This window comes from Drosophila rhopaloa, unplaced genomic scaffold, assembly GCF_018152115.1.
Source record: "Drosophila rhopaloa isolate 14029-0021.01 unplaced genomic scaffold, ASM1815211v1 contig_178, whole genome shotgun sequence".
Lineage (NCBI taxonomy): Eukaryota > Metazoa > Arthropoda > Insecta > Diptera > Drosophilidae > Drosophila > Drosophila rhopaloa.
Window position 1 is genome coordinate 11,152,759 of NW_025335059.1, and position 25,345 is coordinate 11,178,103.

A 25,345-nucleotide genomic window follows, 5' to 3' on the forward strand; every position below is an offset into this window, starting at 1 on the left:
TAAACGAACTAAATAGGCCGTTTAAGTTTTTTGACGAATTATCTTAGTTTCTACATCAACAGATTGAATTATATTGATAAATTAGTTGCTTATTAACAAAAACATTATTCAATATTATTTAGAATTTTTTATTATCGTCATCCTGTTTCAGTGTTCTTGGAAGGTTATAAAGGCAAACAAATCATAAAACTAAATTAGACCCCAAGTTCGTGTTAGCCAACCGCCACTGTGGCTGTGTGATGTGAGCAGAAGCAATTAAAATGCGGCAAACGACGCAGTAAATGAAGCAAATGCTCCAAATGCGTTTGCCAAAAGCATTCTGTCGCTGCACATGTGTGGGTGTCGCTGTCCGTGTGAGCGGGTGTGCAAATATGTGAGTATGTGTGTGTGTATCTGTGTGGTTTCGGGAACTAAATTAACAAAGCCAGACAACAACAACAACGGCAAAAACAGTAGCAGCAGTGGCAACCAGCGACCAATAACCAAAAGCTAGAAACTTGCGTCATCAAACTTTGGACAATGAATGGCGACGACTATGACAGAAAGAGAGGGCCAACCAGAGGTTGCGTAGAAAATAAAGAGGGGGTAAAAATAGATAGCACTGAGGAAAAGAGATGAGGATGTTAAGTCAAGCTCTGATGATAACGGTTAACAGGGATGTGTGGCTTGGACATAGCGCAATGCCATCTATGGACATTTTTATACCCGTTACTCGTAGAGTAAAAGGGTATATTGTATTCGTGCAAAAGTATGTAACAGCTAGAAGGAAGCGTTTCCGACCCTATAAAGAATATATATTCTTGATCAGGATCACTAGCCGAGTCGATCTAGTCATGTCCGTCTGTCCGTCTGTCTGTCCGTCTGTCTGTCCGTCTGTCTGTCCGTATGAACGCTAAGATCTCGGAAACTATAAAAGCTAGAAGATTGGCATTTGGCATGTAGATTTTAGGAGTTCCTACGCAGCGCAAGTTTGTTTCAAAATGGTGCCACGCCCCCTTTAACGCCCACAATCGCTTATATACGATTTTAAAACTTTAAATATTTCGGAAAATGAAAAATGCAGTTTTATTGTGTTTATCAATACCTATCGAAATGTAGAAGAAATTTTTCAAATCGGACCATTCGTTAAAAAGTTATGCGTGATCAAAGTTTCTATCTCCATCTCCCTCGCACTCCCTTTACCTGAGTAACGGGTATCTGATAGTCGGGGCACCCGACTATAGCGTTCTCTCTCGTTCTTACTCAATTTCTACGTTAGGATGAGGGTGTAGCAAAAAATTTAAAAATTTGATATTAACTGATTCCTTGAAGGACAACTTTAAAACTTACTAGCTTAAAATAGCCTTACTCACAAAATTAAATATCGATTTTTCTAGACACTAAAATGCAAAAAGTTAAAGACTATTTTATTGAAGTTTTTTACATATATGGTATTCAAGATTACAATATCTTCTTTCTGTACGAAGGATAATTAGTTTTTCAATTTAAGCTAATTTAAAACATTTAATACCAAAAAACAATTCACATTTTTCATGTTTTTATACCCTTGCAGAGGGTATTATAATTTTGGTCAAAAGTGTGCAACGCAGTGAAGGAGACATCTCCGACCCTATAAAGTATATATATTCTTGATCAGGATCACCTCCTGAGTTGATATAGCCATGTCCGTCTGTCCGTCTGTCCGTCTGTCCGTCTGTCCGTCTGTCCGTCTGTCCGTCTGTCCGTCTGTCTGTCCGTCTGTCTGTTTCTACGCGAACTAGTCTCTCAGTTTTAAAGATATCGAATTGAAACTTTGCACACACCCTTCTTTCCTTTGCACGCAGTATATAAGTCGGAACGGCCGGGATCGGCCGACTATATCCTATAGCTGCCATATAACTGATTGATCGGAAATGCCATAACTCTGCTGTTTGTTAAGTTAGGAAGTTGGGACTTTCTATGGGTTTTATATTTGGCCAATCAATCCGACGTACCAAATTTCATAAGGATCGGCCGACTATATCTTATAGCTGCCATATAACTGATTGATCGGAAATGCCATAACTTTGGTGTTTGTAAAGTTAGGAAGTTGGGATTTTCTATGGGTTTTATATTTGGCCAATTAATCCGACCTACCAAATTTCATAAGGATCGGCCGACTATATCTTATAGCTGCCATATAACTGATTGATCGGAAATGCCATAACTTTGGTGTTTGTTAAGTTAGGAAGTTGGGATTTTCTATGGGTTTTATTTTTGCCTAATCAATCCGACATATCAAATTTCATAAGGATCGGCCGACTATATTCTATAGCTGCCATATAACTGAACGATTGGAAATGATATAACTTTGGTGCTTTTAAAGTTAGGAAGTTGGGATTTTTTATGAGTATTAAGAATGCATTATGAATGATTTTGGAGAATATAATTTGCAGAATATTCTGCAAGGGTATTTCAACTTCGGCTCCGCCCGAAGTTAGCTTTCCTTTCTTGTTTTATGATAATCTTTTACCAATTGTTTGATCCTAGTTACCCTTTTAATTGTTATTATACCCTTGCAGAGGGTATTATAATTTTGGTCAAAAGTGTGCAACGCAGTGAAGGAGACATCTCCGACCCTATAAAGTATATATATTCTTGATCAGGATCACCTCCTGAGTTGATATAGCCATGTCCGTCTGTCCGTCTGTCCGTCTGTCTGTCCGTCTGTCTGTTTCTACGCGAACTAGTCTCTCAGTTTTAAAGATATCGAATTGAAACTTTGCACACACCCTTCTTTCCTTTGCACGCAGTATATAAGTCGGAACGGCCGGGATCGGCCGACTATATCCTATAGCTGCCATATAACTGATTGATCGGAAATGCCATAACTCTGCTGTTTGTTAAGTTAGGAAGTTGGGACTCTCTATGGGTATTATATTTGGCCAATCAATCCGACGTACCAAATTTCATAAGGATCGGCCGACTATATCCTATAGCTGCTATATAACTGATTGATCGGAAATGCCATAACTTTGGTGTTTGTTAAGTTAGGAAGTTGGGATTTTCTATGGGTTATATATTTGACCAATTAATCCGACCTACCAAATTTCATAAGGATCGGACGACTATATCCTATAGCTGCCATATAACTGATTGATCGGAAATGCCATAACTTTGGTGTTTGTAGAGTTAGGAAGCTGGGATTTTCTATGGGTTTTATATTTGGCCAATCAATCCGACCTACCAAATGTCATAAGGATCGGCCGACTATATCCTATAGCCGCCATATAACTGATTGATCGAAAATGCCATAACTTTGGTGTTTGTAAAGTTAGGAAGTTGGGATTTTTTATGAGTATTAGAATATAATGTACATAATATTCTGCAAGGGTATATCAACTTCGGCTCCACCCGAAGTTAGCTTTCCTTTCTTGTTTTTTCTTTATGTCTTTATACTTCTTTGAATTTTTTATTTTTTGTAAAAATGATTATATCAAATATTAACTTTATAACGAATCACCGCAATATGCGTGTTGGCACCGCAGTGTGGGAAAAGGATTCGAGTGCCAAATTACTCAAATTGAGTTGGGATTTGAAATTGCGTGAAAAGACGCCAGCAACTTGCCATTACCATTCCAGCCAGTCAAGCAGCAATCATAAAAGTCAAGCGGAATTACTGGCCCCTCCTGCCGCTTTGATGTGCGGAAGTCCTTGGAGCAGCAACATCAGCACCAGAGCCACCAGAATCAGAACCAGTTTCACCATTGCCACCAATACCAGCACCACTAACTCCCCCGCCATGGCAATCACTTTCACTCCGCCATTGTGCATAGTTGATGTACCACCTCCTTGCCACGCCCCCTCATCCGTCCGCCTTTGTTTTGGCATTTTAATTAAGTTCTCGCACTTGTAATAAACGACATTGCTTGATTTGCTCAGCACTGGAGTCTTGACTACGGACCCTCCCCTCCCCCTTCACAACCCAGTATTATTATGGTAATTGGGGGAACAAATTTGACAGTCGCAACTGATTGAGCCCGAGCTATCGCCCTTGGCGGACTGACAATTTGCGCTGATCAGACTTGTTTTTATTTATCTTCATTGACAGGCAACGGAAAATGAGTGGAAAAGTGTGAAGGATGCTGGGAAAAGAACGGAAGTTAATGAAGAAATTCAAGGATTCTTAGTTTTAAAGTCAAAGGTGAAATAGGAGTTGAATTGAGAGCAATTTAAATAAAAGATTTGTGTAAAATTCTGCAATTAAAGATTATTGTGAGCAAAGGTAATAGTTTAAAAGATATAAGATTGAAAATAGTTTCTGGAATAGGGATATTTTCTAATAAAATCTCTTCTAGACATTGCGAATTATTGCACCGACCTACTCCAATGGGGACCGATAAGTAAAAAATTCAAATAAATATTTTACAACCTTATTTTCGGGTATTTGTGCACTTAATGCAAAACGGAAAGAAACAACCAAAATAAAGGTCACTTATCATACTTAACGAGTGACCTCCTAGGTCCAACATAGAAGGCAAGGTTAATGGCTCCTTATTGAGCGGCAGACACAAACACAGACCCAAGCCAAGCTGTGATTTGTGGCCATTAAAAACCCTTCCAAAAAAGACTAAACTTTGCCTTTGATTTATTTGCAGGCTTAAACCAGGCTCTTTGAATTGGCCCACATAATGCTGCCAAAGCGAGCCAACTAAAACATGCAAGAATAAAGTTATGGTAAACTTATTTTGCGTGATGACATATTTGTTTTGCATGTTACAAAAAACGTACAAGCTTTAATTTATATAATTATCTCTTGTTAAATTTACAAGAAATAAAATTGTGTTGTTCAATGGCCCTGCAGAATTCTTAATTTGCATTAATGAATATTAATGAATTTCGTTACAGAAAAATCAATTTCACAGAATTTGATTATGTGTAAAATGGAAGCTCATCAGATGTCTTTAATTAAAGGCACATGCACATATAGTAGGTATTGAAAAATGTAATGAAAGCTTATTAATCAGGGCATTCGATGGTGACCCGATTGGCATTTTATTAAATTGTAAACAACTATTGGGCCACCCACACCACAAGTGGCACATTAACGGAGTCGGATTCGTTTTTCATCAACACACTTTTCCGGTCTATAATTAACGCAATTCCACTCCCACCGAACTCGATTATGGTCACATTACTGTCATTTGATTAACCCAATACCTTTGCCTGTGCTCAGGATCTGGGGGTTAAATCCTTTTAATTTTCTGCTCCCCTCGAATTGAATTTCAATTCTATCGTTTGTTTTATTTTCTGCTTGTTTAACGTTTTTATTTGCCGATAAGTTGTATTGAAATTTTAATTTATTCATATGTTGTGACATTTACATGTGACTCGAGCTTCGGTGCACACAGAATGAAATTTAATCCACGTAGAATAAACAAAAAAGTTGTTAAGCAAACACGAGGTAGAAATTAAAATATTGCACCGATATTTGCTTTATGTGAGTGGAATACATTCTGGATAATGCTTGGCAATGGAAATTGAAGGGCTGATAAAATCGGAATGGAATTCGAAGGCCGAACTTTATTTGGTAACCAATTACCCTTATTTGCTTAATTAATTGATTGGCAACATTCAAATAGTAAATGTTGCTATCATTCACTAACTATTCCCATTGCTTATTTTGGTATTTGTTGAATTACTCAAGGCTTTTGTATTTATTTATTTTCCATTCGATTTTGTATAGATTTTGAATAATTTAATTATAAATGAGCAAAAAACTTTTTTAGAAAAAAAGAAAGTAATACTTTTTATTTTAATCATAAATATTACCTAATCATCTTACATGCCTCTCTTCATTAAATTCGATCAAAATTAAACCAATTTGAAATTTATCATTGCATATACGTGTGACCCCTTGGCCCTTATAAATGGTAATGGGTTGATTCGATGTACTTCAACGCACTTGTGTCTCAGCGACAAGTTAATTACCATGTTAAACAGAGTGACATCAAGGCATACAAATGTTCGGAATTGTCGCCACGAAGAATCCTCGTAAGTTGGCCGTGTGAAAAAATTGATCAAATGATAATTAAAAACGAGCGCAGGGCAATAAAAAAGGCCTTAATGACATAATAACAGATGACAAATAATAAATTGTCCGCCCAACAAGGCGGGCGAACTGCGCAAATTATTGCGCCGCATTCACGCAATAAGATGAGGTACGGGCCCCATATTCCGGATAGTAACAGTTGCCGGGTGCTGTGAATTATTGCAGTAATTAATACCCAGAAGCAGTGTTCATTATTTTCGAGCCGAGTTGTGGAGTTGGGGATGAAGATGGGGCAAGGTATTGCGATTACCATTAAGCAATTCGGTAGAACACCCGATTCCTAGATACACAAGGCAGATATATGGCGAAAGCGTCATTAACATAAGTATCAGCATAATCTCATGTTGAACACAACAGCCAAACGGGAGTGCCGAAAAATATGTAGCACGCAATGAACTATGGCTCACTCTGGGTTTTCGTCCTCCCCTTTCGTCCTTGGACTCCTTACCTGGTACCAGGCATAACTTAATTATGATGAAGGCAGAGGAACGAGGCGAATCTCAAGGCAGGTGGGTGGCTTTTCCCGCCTGGCCGAGCAAGAAAAAGTGTAATAATAACTATTTGCATTTTATGTGGCGCTTATTTTAGCATAAATTGTGTAGCTTATGAAAATTATTCGTGTATCCAGCCAGCCTTCACCTCGGTGCCCCCGATTCCCGCTTGGCTGAGCCCCCAGAAGTCACAAGGTGAGGCGAAGTAATGACCCGACCGGTCGCACGGTGCGTATGGGTAATTGTGAAAAATGCATAAAAAGAGTCGTTGGGCCTCAGCTCTTTCAGCACTCGCTGTATTTTTAATTTAAGTGTATGCATAGGAATTGGGGACGTTAAAATAGTGAAAAGTTTTCAGAGGCTGCCAAACTTTTGTCAATTATGTAACAAACTGAAGCACCTTAATTGGCCTGCCAAAAAGTCAAAGCATTTGTAATTATTAAGGTACTCTGTTTTTTTATGAATTTGATTATGATGATTATCTTTACCTCTATTTTTTGGGGCTTATTTTTTTACCCTTTCTATAACTTTTAAATTTAGGTGAACATTTCTTTTCCATTTCCTTAAACATCAAGGATTACTTTATAATATCAAATTCAAGACATCTTAATGTTTTCAAAGTAAAGGTTATCACTAACTTGAGTTAGTAAATAATAATAAAGGTATTTTTAATTAAATTAAAAAGTTAAAAACACGGTTTTAATCTTGGTTTATATTTTTAACTCATTTTAGTAACCGTTTGTAGCTTTTTTCAAATTAATTCCCCCCTTGTGAACACTTCCAGTTGAAATTCCCATTTGAATATGCGAAGCACTTTATATCAATCGCTTTCAATCGCCACTTATCAGAATTATACCCCAACCACCCAGCTTTTGTATACATTCTGCTCAAGGTCAATTACAGTCGTTGGGTCTAAGTGATGCCATTCACTCGTCGTCAATCTAAAAGCCTGGCCAACAGTCCAATCATTAGCTACTCTGGCCATATTCAAAACGCATTTTTAAATGGCCCCTAGGCTTTGGACTAAGCCCACTTGACAAAGAGAGGCGAAAAATTCCGATTCCCCATTGGGAAAAGAACCATTTCTGGTTTCTCTTCTTGAATCCAGTCATGTGCCACATTTCGCAGCCATCGATTTTGATCATGATTTTCTAAGACTTTTTTTTGCGGCCACAACACAAAACACAATCAAGATAAATCGACGACAATTGTGGCTATTTGGAATGGAATTCAGTTTATTGACAAGTCGCCGCACAGGCGCATTTATTGATTTTGTTATTATTTCAGAAACGGTGGAATCAGAAAAATGCTAAATAAATAAATTTAAATAAAGTACTTGCCTCTAACGTTGCCCATTTATTATATACTTTCATTTTCCTGGCATTCGCGAGTTTGAATGTCGGTGGGCGGTTGCGAACCAATATTTATTGAAATTGTGGGCGCATAAAACTGCAAAAATATTTTTGTTTCCTTTTGTTGCTGTTATTCCTGGATTTTATTTTATTTTCTTATTTGAGCGGACGCGAGTGCTTCTCATATTTAAATATTTAATTAGCCTTAAGGAAGCCGACAGCCCTCAGCTTTGAGCTTTTCGAATGAAGCCTCCTTGTAAAAAGGTTAGCGTAAGCGTGGAATGAATCGGCCTGATTCCTTAAGCAAAAGGCAATTAATTAAGAAGGTCAATATTTGAGATAGCGAGGGCGCAGGGAAACAGAGACATGAAATACCAAAAAGCTAAAAAAAAAAAAAAACCTGAAACATTTTCTTTGAAATTTGCAAATTCGGCAGGCCCGAAAGAGCGACTGAAATTAATAAGTAAAACAATTTGTACAGAGGCGTGAAGTAAACAACAATAATATTGAGAAAGTGAAGAACAGGCTAAAGAAATGTTATACATTCTCTATGTATAAAGTATTTCAAACAGAATACAAATATTCGTGGATCGCTCAAAGAAACTATAGTCAACCGAGTAAATTGAAATGCAAAACGTTGGCGGTAAGTAAAATAGTAAATAAGTTTTACCAACATCTGTCGTTGATTAAAGAGTCATAACACAAATTTAAGAATTTTCCAGGAAATGTTAAATACATATTAAGTCTTTAATGTAGCTGCGGCCGACTACTTCAAAAGTAATTAACGTTTAGTTAATTACCGGCACAATAATGTATTTTCTTAAAAATTATTCAAAACAAAAGCGCGAAAAAATCTCCACATAATGGAAGCAAAGCAAATGCAAAAACCAACTGCCCTGAGCGCAAGGATGGTCCATCCCGAGAAAAAATACGATAATTTTGGGGGAGAGTCGTATTAAAAATGAGTAATTTTCCGCAGACTGGAAAGTTAGTCGCTGTTGGCACATCAGAAATGTTAATTAAACGCAATTGTTGAGGAGAACAAGTGCGAGCGCAGTGACTGCTCTTGTTTTAGCTGCCCACGCAAGATGTCAGGAAAATGTTTTCATTTGTCATTAACAAAACGGCCTAACAGACCGTTAAGGAACTAAAGCGAGGCGAAACGACACGACACGGAAAACGCACCGAAGGTCGTGCTCTCGGCCATAAAAGCAATTCAAAATGTAATTACGCCATGAAGGCATGAATAATGCTGTCTGGCCTGGATGTGTAAGTGAACTTATTATAATGTGCCCTGCACGCGATTCCGACAGGCGACAATTGATACTGTCAGCGGTGAACAGTCGACATGGAGGAGTTGAAGGGTTCCTCGCTGTCACTCGCAGAACCAGAAACCCTTAACTTTGTCCACGACCTGGGCACTGGCCAACTATCTGCCCAAGTGGTTAAATTCAGAAGAGCAGCGGAATCAGACAAGTGTTAATATCGGCCACAAAGTTGGCAAGAATTAATTACATTAAAAGTATATTCCCTTTTGAAAATATTTATTGAATCTAAAAATTATTGTTCTTATGTTGTAAGATTTTAGAAAGTAAATTCTTACTCAAGATTCAGAAACAAATAAATTGAATAAAAAACATGAATTATTTAAAATTTATGTTTACAAACAATGCAAAATAATGGATATCTTCCTTAAAACCATTGAGTTGTTACGGTTTTGTGTCTTTTATTTCACAACTTTTTAAATGCTTCCATAGTCAGGCAAAAATAATTCATTATATTTTATTTCGGTGCACACACCATACTCATATCCGGATTTAGCCGCCAAATGAAACAATTAAAATGCTCCGCTGCGAGGACTTTTGCGTGCTGCCCCAACAAGCAAAAACCAATTTGAATAACTCAATTAATGACAAGGCCAACGGGGGCCACAAGTGGAATCCTCGAACATGGCCAAGAGAGCAGCAAGAGAAAAGCGAAATAAAAAAATTCAATTTTGATTTCAATTATTAAATTTTATGGGGAAAAATAAAAGACAGCAAGTCAGCAAGGATAAAGTTATATTAAATATTCATTATAATAATCCACAGGCTGAAATAAGTCAGCACAAAAGTTGGCATTTGGTTTTTGGGCTTTTCACACAGACAGGCTGGCAGAAAGTCAGCACCCATTATTCAAGGGACTTCAGTTTTCCTAGAATTCGAGGGAAAAGTTAGCCTAAAAGGAGGGGACCAGCGCACATTTTATATGCCAGCAAACATATTGAATTCCAATTTTGCGCTTCAAAGTTAACGTGCTGCCATTACATTAAACGTGATGAGAATTAACAGCCCCCGATTCGATTTGTGCTTGTGTTTCTGTTTATTTCCAAGCTCCTCTCATGCGTGTATGTATGTGTAAGGGGGGTGTCCTTCCGATTGGGGGCGTGGTCATAGGCAACGCCTGACCTTTTGCCAGCACTAAATTAAATTTGATGGCCCACAAATAAGGCTGAGTGTCTAATTATTTTCCTGCTCAACCCACAAAAAGAGATGTCTCTTCAAGTATCCTGGGCACACGCTGCGTATACGCAATTAGACCATTGATGTGGTAGCAAAATGTGTGGGAATATGCAAAATATTTACTCAGCACGTTAACTGCAGACATTTGCACTTGAAAGTAGTAAATATCAAATGACTTGTATTTTGTTTTGTATGGAAGAAAGCTTTTGACTTTTAAAGGTATTAAAAATGAAAAATGTTGGAAAAGAAATAGATTTATTTCATTTTTACAAATGGACTTTTTTGAAATGCATTTTTTAATTGTAAACATTAAACGTCATAACCTCTATATATATAATTTTCAATTAGAGATTTACTTTAATTCATAAAATGATTATTTTTAGTAGGTATGATTACGAAAAATGTATCTCTTTATCCTGATTCTAATTTGTTGTTAATGGAATAAAGTAAAATCGGATTAAAATTTTTCAAAACTTCCGCTGAGATACCCATTTGGAAAATCCCCCCGCCTAAAGTCAAAGCCAAAACGTGACTGATTGAACAATTTGCCGTGTTCAGTGTCCACAACTAATACGCTTTTAATTACAATTTGCGGTTAAATGGCATAAAATGCTGCACAAATACTCAATGGGGCACCTGAAAACGTATAACAAAATCAAACAAAAATTGTGCAACTAATTTGAATATTTGATGAAATTGCCAGTCAGTCCAATCAAACTAAACTAATTTAAATCAAATTTGCCAATATTCCCAACATGGCCACAAAAACCCTCTGGCAAAAAATGCAAAATAATGAGCGCCATTAAGGGTTCAAAAGCATGGGGATACAATTATGTGTGAACAGAGGGGAAGTTGGCCAAAGTTTGGGTTTTTTTTCGACCAATAACTTGCTTAGCAATTTGTCAATACAGTTTTTCCCACCGCAAAGCCAATGAAACAAAGTTCAACAGCAAAGGGGAAAACGAGAAATCAAAACCCGAATCTTTTTATGCCAAAACCCCTATCAAGTATAAAAATGTGAGAAAGGAAAAGTAAATCGGATGCCAAGTGAACAAGTAGCCAACGAAGGGTAGTGCAATCAGATGTATTGGCGGGGGACAAAACTCTATTCATTGTCTTGCAAATTGATATTGTCCCGGCACTGTAAGCTACTGCAATCGACAGATATATGTGCAGAAAGTTGTGGGGAGGAGAATTGGCCCAGTTTGTTAGGCTACAATTCGTTTACATGATAAAAATAAAACTGTTTTTGTGGCTGCCCCTGTCGCTTTCTGCATTTCTTTAAATATTTACCAGATTTATTAGCCTGCCAGATGCACACAAAACTTTTGCGGCCATGCAGCATTTTCGTATATATTTTTTCCATTTTAAGTTTTACCATATTTCTGCCCCCTTATATTTTTGGTCTATTTTTCCCGTCCATACACATATTGCCTTTGTTGTATTTGCTGCTTCTGCAGTGGTAGTGAGTTGGTGGAAAATAAATTGCAAGCCGCACAGCGGAATGCGCAATTACAGAGGCTAGAGATGCTAAAAAACGATGAGACCATATGAGTAGGTTCAGGCGGCAAAGATTTCAAAAGCGAGTACAAAATACTAAATTAATTTTATTTCTGGGATAACTTTTTTATTAATTAATGCCATACATAATTATTAATGCTGTATAAGTGGCTTATAATAGGAAAGTTTTAGAAAGAAAAACATTGAAGTAAAGTTTGGACGCTGAATGCTAGTGAATAAAATCTAAAATTTCTTATTTTGCTGGCTGCCTAACTAAACTTGGCAACACACCACCCGGCACCCAAATATATTGTGTATGTGTGTGCGCATAGGTACTCTCGCCTGTAAGTGTGAGGATAGCTGTGTTTGTGTGTGTATGCGAGTATCTATGTGCGGGTGGTGGGGAAACTGTTATTACAAAGTAAAATTTGCAGTTTGGTGTTTCTTTAACATTTTTTGTGTAGCCAGCAGCAGATGAAGAAGCAGCCAGCTTTTGTGCCTGATGCTCTCTCTTTTTATGCCATCTGACCCTCTCTTTCTAACCTCATTTATAGCGGGTTGTTGTGAGGTTAACTGCTTGATGAAAGCAACATTCTGTAAACCAAGGCTTAAAGGCGTTCGAGTCCTCTTTCTTTACACACAAAAAAATATATATATTATTATTGCGCGGTATTCGTGATTGGAATTTTGTTTATTTATACCTGCTAGAGCAATATAAATATTAATTTTAAATGAATTCAGGAAGTTGTTTATTAAATTGTACAGTTTTTAGTTTTTTTACCTCAAATTTGGTTAAAGATAATTTACTTACAAAAAATGTTGTGTTTAGTAAATTTGTGTTGAGATATATATCAGTGGTTAACTGCATCACTGCTTAAATGAGTTACGAAATTATAATTATTTTAAGAATAAACAATCTAAAAATTTAAAAATGTTAACTATTTGTTAATTTGGAATAAAAAAACATTTCAATACTAAAATATATCCACATTTTATTTAGGTGTACGAGTGTATATGAGTCCTAACGAGTTTATAACAATCGTGGCCTGTTTCTGGCAATCTGGTACTGTAATTACAGCCATCTACCGGTGAGGATTCGCATTAGCAGCCATCAAGGTATATAGCACCTATGCGTATGGAATCCACGTAGTCCTTCGGTTCAGCGACTGAGCATTTTGGACACGCGCGTGATTTTTATGATTATCAATAATACTTAGCCCCGCAAGCAGGTGTACAAATTTCAGTGGATTTGGCAGTGAGAATTTATGACCCCGGCGGCCTATAAAATGCATGAAGCGTACGTGTTGCGTAAGCTTTACCCAAAGGCCAAGGCTAATGTGAATGTCTGTCAATTGTTCCCCATAGAATTGGAGTATTTTTCGGTGTCTTTTTGTGCTTGCGATTGACATTTTTATTTTTGCGGCATTTTTTTCAATTACTCCCATTTCTGGGGATCTTAATTGCGTTCTGTCACTTACCACATAAATATATATGAAATGTATTTCATGTCCTCCATTTTATATTCTCTTTTTTGTGGTTTCATCTGCCACTAGTCAAGTAAGATTTTCCAATCATTAACATGCTGTGAGTGATTTTGACTTCATTGCTTTGTCCGGATGACATTTTTTGTGGTTTTATTGAAAGTCATTCGTTAATATTTGCATGTGGCTTGCCTCTTCACTTTCTTGATCACTTACTGTCGTTAATAGTTCAATTTTATAGTGCTGTTAATTTTGCCCCATAATGTGGTTAAACTTTTTACGATCTCTGACACGCTTGAGATGATGAGCCCAGAGCTGAGTCAGCAGTGAGTCAGAGTTGGCCTCAAGTTAATTGCATTCATAAAAGTGTTTATGTTTGTGAAAGCTTGCAGTTTTTATAGAGCTGTGGTAAACATAATTTAATATGTTTTCGATGGACGGATGTCTAGGTGAAAATTGATGCCCCATTGGTTTGTGGTTATGGGTATTGTTATTTCTTAATACTTGTCTACGTTTATTCACTAAATATTGATTAATTCTTAAGCGTGTTTTTATACCCTTGCAGAGGGTATTATAATTTTGGTCAGAAGTGTGCAACGCAGTGAAGGAGACATCTCCGACCCTATAAAGTATATATATTCTTGATCAGGATCACCTCCTGAGTTGATATAGCCATGTCCGTCTGTCCGTCTGTCCGTCTGTCTGTCCGTCTGTCTGTCCGTCTGTCTGTCCGTCTGTCCGTCTGTCTGTTTCTACGCAAACTAGTCTCTCAGTTTTAAAGCTATCGAACTGAAACTTTGCACACCCTTCTTTCCTTTGCACGCAGTATATAAGTCGGAACGGACGGGATCGGCCGACTATATCCTATAGCTGCCATATAACTGATTGATCGGAAATGCCATAACTTTGGTGTTTGTAAAGTAAGGAAGCTGGGACTTCTATGGGTTTTATATTTGGCCAATCAATCCGACCTACCAAATTTCATAAGGATCGGCCGACTATATCCTATAGCTGCCATATAACTGAACGATTGGAAATGCCATAACTTTGGTGTTTGCAAAGCTAGGAAGCTGGGACTTCCTATGGGTTTTATATTTGACCAATCAATCCGACCTACCGAATTTCATAAGGATCGGCCGACTATATCCTTTAGCTGCCATATAACTGATTGATCGGAAATGTCATAACTTTGGTGTTTGTTAAGTTAGGAAGTTGGGATTTTCTATGGGCTTTATTTTTGGCCAATCAATCCGGCCTATCAAATTTCATAAGGATCGGCCGACTATATCCTATAGCTGCCATATAACTGAACGATTGGAAATGCCATAACTTTGGTTTTTATACCCTTGCAGAGGGTATTATAATTTTGGTCAAAAGTGTGCAACGCAGTGAAGGAGACATCTCCGACCATATAAAGAATATATATTCTTGATCAGGATCACCTCCTGAGTTGATATAGCCATGTCCGTCTGTCCGTCTGTCCGTCTGTCCGTCTGTCTGTCCGTCTGTCCGTCTGTCTGTTTCTACGCAAACTAGTCTCTCAGTTTTAAAGCTATCGAATTGAAACTTTGCACACACCCTTCTTTCCTTTGCACGCAGTATATAAGTCGGAACGGCCGGGATCGGCCGACTATATCCTATAGCTGCCATATAACTGAACGATCGGAAATGCCATAACTTTGGTGTTTTTAAAGTTAGGAAGTTGGGATTTTCTATGGGTTTTACATTTGGCCAATCAATTTGACGTACCAAATTTTATAAGGATCGGCCGACTATATAGTATAGCTGCCATATAACTGAACGATCGGAAATGCCACAACTTTGGTGTTTGTAAAGTTAGGAAGTTGGGATTTTCTATGTGTTTTGTATTTGGCCAATCAATTTGACGTACCAAGTTTTATAAGGATCGGCCGACTATATCCTATAGCTGCCATATAACTGATTGATCGGAAATGCCATAACTTTGGTGTTTTTAAAGTTACGAAGTTGGGATTTTTTATGAGTATTAAGAATGCATCATATGAATAATTTTGGAAAATATAATTTACAGAGTATTCTGCAAGGGTATATCAACTTCGGCTCCGCCCGAAGTTAGCTTTCCTTTCTTGTTTTAAAGTAAGAAAGTTGTGATTTTTTATGAGTATTAAAAATGCATCATATGAATAATTTTGGAGAATATAATTTACAGAGTATTCTGCAAGGGTATATCAACTTCGGCTTCGCTCGAAGTTAGCTTTCCTTTCTTGTTTTTAGTTTAATTCACTTAAGAATTTCTACCGACTAAATTTGGTTTCCTTTTCATATTTTCATATCGTTCTCACATATCCAAGATTAAATTCATCCTTCCACAAACTTTTCATTTTTCCTCTCCGTTCATAAAATTACTCCCATTGTTCATTAATTCATGGGAAGAAAGATTTGTTATCTATTTGTTTATTCATTTTCTCCATTCCAAAGCAATAGTCTGAGTTAGCTTGTAAATTATGATTTGCAAATACATTACATGACTAGCCTTAAACATTTCTATTACATTATCAAAGCCATCAAATCAGCCGCAGAATATGTCTATCTGTAACCATCCATCTGACTCTCGTTGAACCCACGCGTGTTTCGTGGCAATGTCAGAAATAATAACGCGAGATAAACAAGCGCAATTGACATGCAAATACAATTTTCGCATCAACATTTGAAAGGGAGGAGAAAATGGGAAAATCACGGCGCCAGGATAGAAAAATGCTTGGTAAGTTTCAGCTGTGCTCAGTTAGGGCTCTTCATCTCAAATATTCTGAAATACTTTTGTTTTTAGCAGCCCACGAACGAAATATAAAATATTTGCCAAACCCGAAATCCACAGTTGTTGTCACAAGAAATAAGAGTCTGTCTGAGTCTTAGACTGAATAGCAACCTGCGGCCATTTCCAGACGCAAACAAACCAAATTGGATACGTCAGCTAAATGTTAAGGCTTTCTCACATATACTCGAAAAAAATTGGTCTTAAAGTATAATAGGTTTGTCGGACTCCTTGAAATTGGTTTAACATGTTCACAATGCGAAATAAAGAAGAAGAATTTAAAAAGTCTTTCTTATTGCTTCTATTCTATTTTGGCAATTTGCTGTCAGAAAGTACGAAATATTTAATCCACATTTACTAGTAACTACATATGTTATGCACTTTAAGTCAATATTTAATGTTTGTTCCATAGTATTTAAGTTTTTGCTTAGTGTATAAAATATAAATACACATAGAAACTCCGAAAGATACGAGGACACACGCACGGGTAAACAAGTTCAATTAGCATAAATATTTCGGGCATAGAAATTGGCCTTTATTGCCAACGTTTGCGTTTTTATGTTTATGTTATCATCCTCCTCCCCGCATTGCTGACATTGAGCGGAAATGGTAAAGCTAATTTACTAATTGTTTTCATTAATTAGCGGGGATATGTGCAAGTGGCTTATATGCTTAGTGACTATTTGATTGTTGCCCAGATATGGGCGTAACATATGCCTGTTCTGTGGGAAGAATTGGAGGTGGGGCTCTGCTCAATGACCCACTTAGAAATGGAGAGGCGCATGTAAGCCGCTCGCTTAATGCCACATTCTGCCATTTTGCCATGGCAAACCAAATAAATAATCAAAAAGGAGCAAGCAAGAATGGGTTAACGAACTGCTAATGCTCTCGCCGTGTTGTTCAAAATAAATACAATAAACATATAATATATAAGGAGTCATTAGAAATAGATCTGTGCTTAGTTAGAAGCTGAACATTTTGAACATAATGAAATCATAATTGGTAGTAATGCTCCTATATTTTACATTAAATTTGCTCATCCTTTAGCTTTGATATTTCATGGAAAGAGTATGAAGTACTACAGCTGTTGCCAAATTCTTGCAGCTTGAGTTTCTACTTCGTTAGCTCTACAGTTGAAATGCACTTGATCAAAAATGGCGCTCTGTGGAAATGTTCGTAGAAATAATAAGGGAAAAAGGCAAAAAGCGAGAATGTGGCAGAAGTACGAGTGGAATCCGAGTCTATTGGCATCGAGTGCAGTCGACCCATTTCGGCTAAATACAGATTTCAGGCCAGTGACCGACAAATTCCGTGAGTCGGGCGGTCGAAAAGTGGCCATTTTCCATCAGAAGCCTAGCCTAGAGTTCTGATGCCTTCCGTTTCCGCTTAGCTAGGTAAAGCTTGTAATTGCCAAAGTTCATTGCCTGCGGCCACATATGCATCCTATGACCTACCCCAAATTGCGAAATTGCGAAAGCAGTTGTTGGTTGGGCACATAAGTTTTGCAAGAGTTGGCAAATCATTTCGAGAGCGGTTATGGAGTAACTTGCTGACCAACTCCCGAGGCGACATGCATCATTAGTTGGGCCAAGCTGCAGTTGATGAACTTTCCGGAACCGAACAGAAATTAGATCAAAGAACTTATTCCACAATCCTTGGATATACCCAGTTGTATCAGGTTAATGAAACAACATTGCCTTTTTCATAAACGTTCACACTCGGTTTTCAAACAGCAAATAAATTAGTTAATGTTATTAAAAGTTCAATTTTTAGTAGTGATAACGCTTTATCAATTATAAAGCTACTTCTTTTATGGATTTTATTTTCTTCTGTAATTTGTATCAAAAATTAAATCAAAGAACCTACCCAACATGCCCAACATTACGTTCTGAAGCCCTAGCACTCTGCGATAATAAACATAACTTGGCCAAGTTTTGTGTCGCGGCTTATTAATATGCGCACGTGTCGACATGCACTAAAGCCAACTGCCACTTAGAGATACTCTGAGGCTAAGTAAATATGCAGCCCGACTTTGGCATTACTCATACGCCATGCTGGTTGGCGCTTTATATGCACGCGAAAAATCAATTATTTAAATGAAAATATTCCGCGTGGCCCTTTTCTGCTGTGCGAGAGAGAAATTCGAAATGCATATAGCCTAGCGGGTGGTTAACTAGAAATATTTGTTAGAGTAACTTTGGCAACATTTTTAATCAATTTGCTCATGCGGCGTTAAAGCCCTAGAGTTGTAAAATGAAATGAAAATGACACAGAATATTGTTGTCGCTGGCCCCATGCAGCTCACATTGTTTGAACCTAAAAAAAAACATCATAAAGCATTCTGCAGCGCGAGTGCAAAAAATATGTGCTAGGAAAAACTTATTGCATACTCGCAGGCGCGACACGTTTTTGGTCTGCATGGTTTAGAGGCAGCTAATTTAATTGCAAGCGCTAAAAGTTTGGTGGCACGCATGGAATTTCTGAAAAGTTTTTTGGTTTTATAAATTATTAAGCTTTTTTCTCAAAAAATTACGCATCCATAATTTTTGTGCACAAAACATGTCCAAATATAGTATCAACAAGCTTACAGATACATGATTAAAGAATTTTAATTAATTTAACATTGGGGGAATAATGATCAAAAAGATTTAATTAAATCAGTACGGTCCTTGCACAATCTTTGTAATTTAAATTGAATTTTCATTTACTTAAATGTATTTACTTGGTAATTGGCAAAGTGTTTTCGTTTTGTACTAGTGCATGGATGTTGAGTAACCTACAAAATTGAGTTCAATTAGTTTTCACGATATTTATAAATTTTTATTCAATTTTTATATTTTGTATTATTAAGTTGTTCTGGCATTTTTGTTCACATTCAACCAAACTTTAAGAACACTTTATTCAAAATTATAAAGGTACATACAAGTTATTTTTGTTTAATGCAGAGCTTAGGAACTTACTTTTGAGTACTGGATGTATTGATCTTAACACCAAACCACTTTTCAAGACATTATTTCCCTTGTTGATAATACTCTTAAATTAACAAAAGTGATGCAGTACCAACATTACTATATTTTCTGAATTCCAAACTCATGATATATAGTGTATGACGAGAATTGTAAGAGCAAACTTTAGGCATTTGCTGTGCAGACAAAAGTCGCTGGGTAATTATCTTATGTATGATTAGTTTTGGTAATTGCTCAGCTTTTCAGGATCTCTCCCTTGGCAGTTTGCAAAACTGAGACGCAAATTGAAGCAGTACATGCATAAATCATGAAATTATCTAATAAAGCCGCCGCATGACTTATTAAGCATGGCTCTCGGCGGGTTTGATGGATATATTGGAAAAAAAAATAAAAAAAAAAAAAAAAAAAAAAAAGAAAAAAAAAAAAATAATAAAAATAAAAAAAAGAAAAACAAACCCCCCCCCCCTCCCCCTTCCCCCTTTCTCTTTCTTTTTTTCTTTTTTTTTTTTTTTTTTCCTTTCAAAAAAAAAAAAAAAAAAAAAAAAAAAAAAAAAAAAAAATTTAATTTTTAAAATTTTAAAAAAAAAAAAAAAAAAAAAAAAAATAAAAAACCCCCAAAAAAAAAAAAAAAAAAAAAAAAAAAAAAAAAAAAAAAAAAAAAAAAAAAAAAAAAAAAAAAATTTATAAAAATTAAAAAAAAAAAAAAAAAAAAAAAAAAAAAAAAAAATAAAAAAAAAAAAAAAAAAAAAAAAAAAATCCAAAAATTCTTTCTCCTTCCTTTCTCTTTTATTTTTAAAGAGGAAATTTCCATTTGTGTGCGTGTGTGGCCTGGTAAATAAATAATAGCTTTAAGCATCTTTTCAACTAATTTTGTTAAATTTGTTTGAGCAGGGAATGCTTGTCTAATACAAGGAAAGATTTCAATATCAAATGAAGCCATTTAACTTATTGGCAATCTCTCGGGTTCGAGTTTTTGTTGCCTTCTTATCGTTTGATGTTGGCTGGGAAAAAGTTTTAAGCTGCTTTTCTGGTTAACCACTTTAGCCTTAACAAATGTACACAATATTTGGTGTTGCAGAAAAGATTATTCTGGTGACCAGCAGGGGAAGATAAAAATAAATTCATATTATTTATGGTTATTTAACAAGTCCAGAATTTACTTTCACCATTAATCTTCATTATTTTTATAGCTTTTCCTTTATAAGTATTTATATTGACTTGTTTTCTTTAAAGCTTAAATTTACGCAGTGTTTTACACCAAGAAATATATTCATGTGCATCTTACAGCAAAAAAAGGATTGAAATGTTGTTTTTCCAGAATTATAATATTTAAGTGTATCCTTCATGCGAAATCCTATTTATGTGTTTTAAATGGCAACCATCATAAAAATTGGCTAAGCCATTTCATGTTCTATTTCCCTTTTTTTGTTACTCTTTTAATACAATTTTAAATAAAACTTCATGAACGAGGTATTTCTTGTTAGATAGAAATAACGCAAAATGTAAATTTTTCAATTAAAACTAAACTCTTAGGCTTCTAATCACTGTTGAAATGCCTTGTCGTACATTTTTTGCATGCCAATCTAAACATTTCGAAGTATAATTTGTTTTTCTTTGGCCAAATGCTTCTTTCTAACCGAGAACCAAAAACCATAATTGACTTGTTAGGCAAACGAATGCAATGAATGCTCCGGTCAGGCTCGAATGGAATTGGAATTGGCTTAGCAATGGACGAAGCCATTAAAGTTAATTTAAAGTGGCTCGACGGGCCAAGAGCTCGTTCTCTGGCTAAATTAATAATGGTTTATGTGTGCGGAGGGAGATAGCGATACTTATGGAGTATCGCGCACAAGTGGCGTATGTGCAATGTTTGTTTGTCGGCTTGCAGTTATTAAAATGCAGCAGGCAGCACTGGCAGCGGCACAAATAGTGGTGGCAGCTGTTGTTAGTGCGCTAATTTCGCTAAACATGCAAATCACATGTACGGTTTGCTGCCAGAGCTGGTAAGCCCCCACCACCCCGCTCGCACGCCCACCACACTCACAAATGCACCCTAACTGAGTTCAAGCACTTGAGTTTATGTCGCGGCCCTGGCACGCGATGTGCGATGTTCTCGCTTGCCGTAGGCATTCTGCCTTGCAGGTTGTCATTACGATGAAAATTGTGCGCGCAAGTACTTAATAACAAGTGCCGCACAATGTGGCACACACGCACACCAAAACTGGTGTGTGTGTAAGATCACAGCAAAAATAGGATTGAAATCGTCCAAGAATCTCGTTTTTTATTTATTTAATAATTTGATACCGAATCTTGATTTTTTGAAAATTAAGATACGTTTGTTTTTTGACTCAAATTTTAATACCTTATATCGTGAAAAATTCAATTGATAACTACATATATGACTTTACAAGGTTCTATGAACATTTTACAATCAGTTATTTTAAATTTTACTTTAATTGCGTGATATCCTTTGTCATGCCTTCGTATATAAAATGCTTTTGTATTATTCCTCCTCTTAATTACTTTAACATATTTTTCTCGATGTATATATTTAAATAGGTAGCTGGTATTTGGGCTACAACAAAGTGTGCTAGTGCGACAACGTGTCGCATTGGCAATGTGTTGAATTTTCAATGATTTGTAAGTGCGAGAGCTCAGCAGCCAAGCAGCAGCTTCCTCCACTTCAAAGTTACTGCGTTGAACACGGCGTATACGCAACATTGTTGTCCGCTCCTTGCATTGACAGCTGTTGCCTCAAGTCATCGCCTCCCCCGCACCCGATTGCAATTGCATAAATTGCCAATGCTGTTCAATGTATTTTTAACTATTTTGCATAATGGTCAGCTGTTAGACAGATAGAAGAGAAACGTTTAAATTTGAGGAAAAGTTTTATACGTAATTTTATTTGTTGTATTTTTGTGCTGCGGTCAAGGAAACAGACATCCTTAGATTGATAAAGAATTCATCTGAACCGCAGCAATGTGCGGAAAGTTACTGCAAAGTTCAGCTCGAAGCATATAAAGTTTAGCATTTGCACTGTTAGCATTCTTGGAATTCATTGCTTCTTAGTTCCTGACAGCAGTTGCATGTTCATCTGTCTATCTAGGGACAAACATCATCAAGGAGCAGCAGCTTCCGTTGGGAATTCCCTTGCATCTCCCCGAGAAAGCAGCTTTGAGACTTCAGCCTCGGCTGCGGTAAGAAAATTCTGAGGCCCTGAACATTTCCTCCGGCTGATGCTACACCCCCTGCACCTCTCAGATTTCCCGCTGTGCTCGTCGCAAAAAGAAAATTAAATAAAAACATCTACGGGCGAATTTAAAACAAAATTTCCCCGTTTTTGTCTCAGGCGGAGGAGTGTTGACTAGTTTTAGGCGCCGCCCGGAGGCCAGAGAATGCTCTCGTTTTTATTTCCAGCAATTTACATGCGTCCTCGGCAGTAATTTGTAACCAGAGAAGGCACAAACACATTTCGTTCCTCGAAGGCAAGTTCCCCTCCAGCTTTTGTGGCATTTTTGTTTTCGCTTTTAAACGTGAGTTTATATTCAATTTATTTGATTGTTTGCCGTTCGCCAGTTTGGTATAACAAAAGCCCGAAGTTCGCATAGTTTGGGGAATTTGCATGCAATGTCATTCGGTTTGAATTCCATTTGCCCCGGTTCCACTTCCAGTTTCAATTCATTTTGACTGGGCGCTGAGTTTCTGCCATGAATGAAATTGAGTTTTACTTGCCCTTTGTTGTTCCTTTGTTTTTGTTTTGCTGACCAATTAAAAGACCACAAATAAAACAAGAAAGGAAAGCTAACTTCGGGCGGAGCCGAAGTTGATATACCCTTGCAGAATACTCTGTAAATTATATTTTCCAAAATTATTCATATGATGCATTCTTAATACTCATAAAAAATCCCAACTTCGTAACTTTAAAAACACCAAAGTTATGGCATTTCCGATCAATCAGTTATATGGCAGCTATAGGATATAGTCGGTCGATCCTTATGAAGTTTGGTAGGTCGGATTGATTGGCCAAAAATAAAACCCATAGAAAATCCCAACTTCCTAACTTTACAAACACCAAAGTTATGGCATTTCCGATCAATCAGTTATATGGAAGCTATAGGATATAGTCGGCCGATCTTTATAAAATTTGGTACGTCAAATTGAATGGCCAAATACAAAACACATAGAAAATCCCAACTTCCTAACTTTACAAACACCAAAGTTGTGGCATTTCCGATCGTTCAGTTATATGGCAGCTATACTATATAGTCGGCCGATCCTTATAAAATTTGGTACGTCAAATTGATTGGCCAAATGTAAAACCCATAGAAAATCCCAACTTCCTAACTTTAAAAACACCAAAGTTATGGCATTTCCGATCGTTCAGTTATATGGCAGCTATAGGATATAGTCGGCCGATCCCGGCCGTTCCGACTTATATACTGCGTGCAAAGGAAAGAAGGGTGTGTGCAAAGTTTCAATTCGATAGCTTTAAAACTGAGAGACTAGTTTGCGTAGAAACAGACAGACGGACAGACGGACAGACGGACAGACAGACGGACAGACGGACAGACGGACAGACGGACAGACGGACATGGCTATATCAACTCAGGAGGTGATCCTGATCAAGAATATATATACTTTATAGGGTCGGAGATGTCTCCTTCACTGCGTTGCACACTTTTGACCAAAATTATAATACCCTCTGCAAGGGTATAAAAACATACAGAAATATCTATATTTTGTTTAAACTGCGTTTTGCAAATTAACTCTCAAAAACGAGGGAGACATTTATATAAGGTCATCTCTGAGGTCAAAATTAAGTGTTTTCATTTTATGTTCCCCCATTTTTAGTTATAAGCTATTTTGCCTTAAAAAAAAAACAGGACAGCTACACAAAATGTATGGGTCTTCAATTAGTGCTACAATTTAAAGGATTAATGGCATGGTTGAACAATTTTTGAAAAGCTACAATTTTATAAATGCATCTAATCAATCTCACTTCAAGCGTTTAAATCACTCATAAATGCATCGCTAAATTTGAACAATTCCGCCAATTGCTTTATCCGAAATCCACGGATAATAATAATCCCCTTCCAGCCATTGAGTTATGCAATCAATATGTGTGGCCAGCCGATTGTTTGCTGCGGAAAATATTCAAAAATTGGTCGGTGGAGTTTTTAGCTTGGTTAGACCGCGATCCTGTTTTACAGAGAGTATTTCAATTATTTTAATTACAGTTGGCTAACGTACAGTTTGGTGGCTATACGAAATTATTGCCAATTGCGGTTGTCACTGCACGGTCCTTTCCCCGATTTGTATGCCAATTAATTTTACATAATTTTTGCAGCGTGCCATGCTCTTAGCCGTGTTTGTTCTGCGGTCTGCCACTCAGGTTCGACTAACTTTTAGCTCAAGTGCAAATGAAAATCAGTCAAAATGTTCCAGCAGCGGTGCGCGTAATGAATGTGTGAATAATTTACGAGATGCCTGAGTGCCAGAGCAGCGATGGGATTATAAAAGCGACAAAAGCCGTATACAGAAGTAGTCAGAAGGGATGGCTAGACAAGGCAGCTTCAGGTGCCGAAAGGCCACAATTTTTCTGCACCTGGAAAAATATTAAATTATTGCCGTATACCATATTTAATTATACAATTAAATAAAGTATAATAATTTTCGTTCTATAAATGATAGAGCACATAATTTAAGATTTTCCATGGAATGTTTTTTTCGTTTTATTTAACTAAAAAAAAACATTCAATTATAATAGCCTAACAATTAATCGAATTAACCATTGGTTGCTATTTAGTTTTAAGTTATATATGCTTTAATTTGATCTTTCGGAGAAACGGATTATTTTGTGATGGAAATTATTTCGTTAAAAAAATTAAATAATAAAATAGAAAAAACTCAAAAATTATAGGTATTACCGGCTAACAAAAAAATACAAATCAAAATAAATTATTATTTACTTATTGAAATATATTTCAAATTCTTTCTCGGTGTTTTAATAAGTTTGCAAGTGAGTTTCCCAGAGAATCTCTGGGTAGTCTACTTGCGGTCTTTTCTTGATTGTCCCTCGCTGGCCGGCAATCAATCAGAGCGCCTGCTCCGGGCGGTCTGCCCCAGACTCCGGCTAAAAGCAGCCACAACTCGTGCTGCACCTGCTGCCCCTCGGGCAACTCCTTCAGAGGAG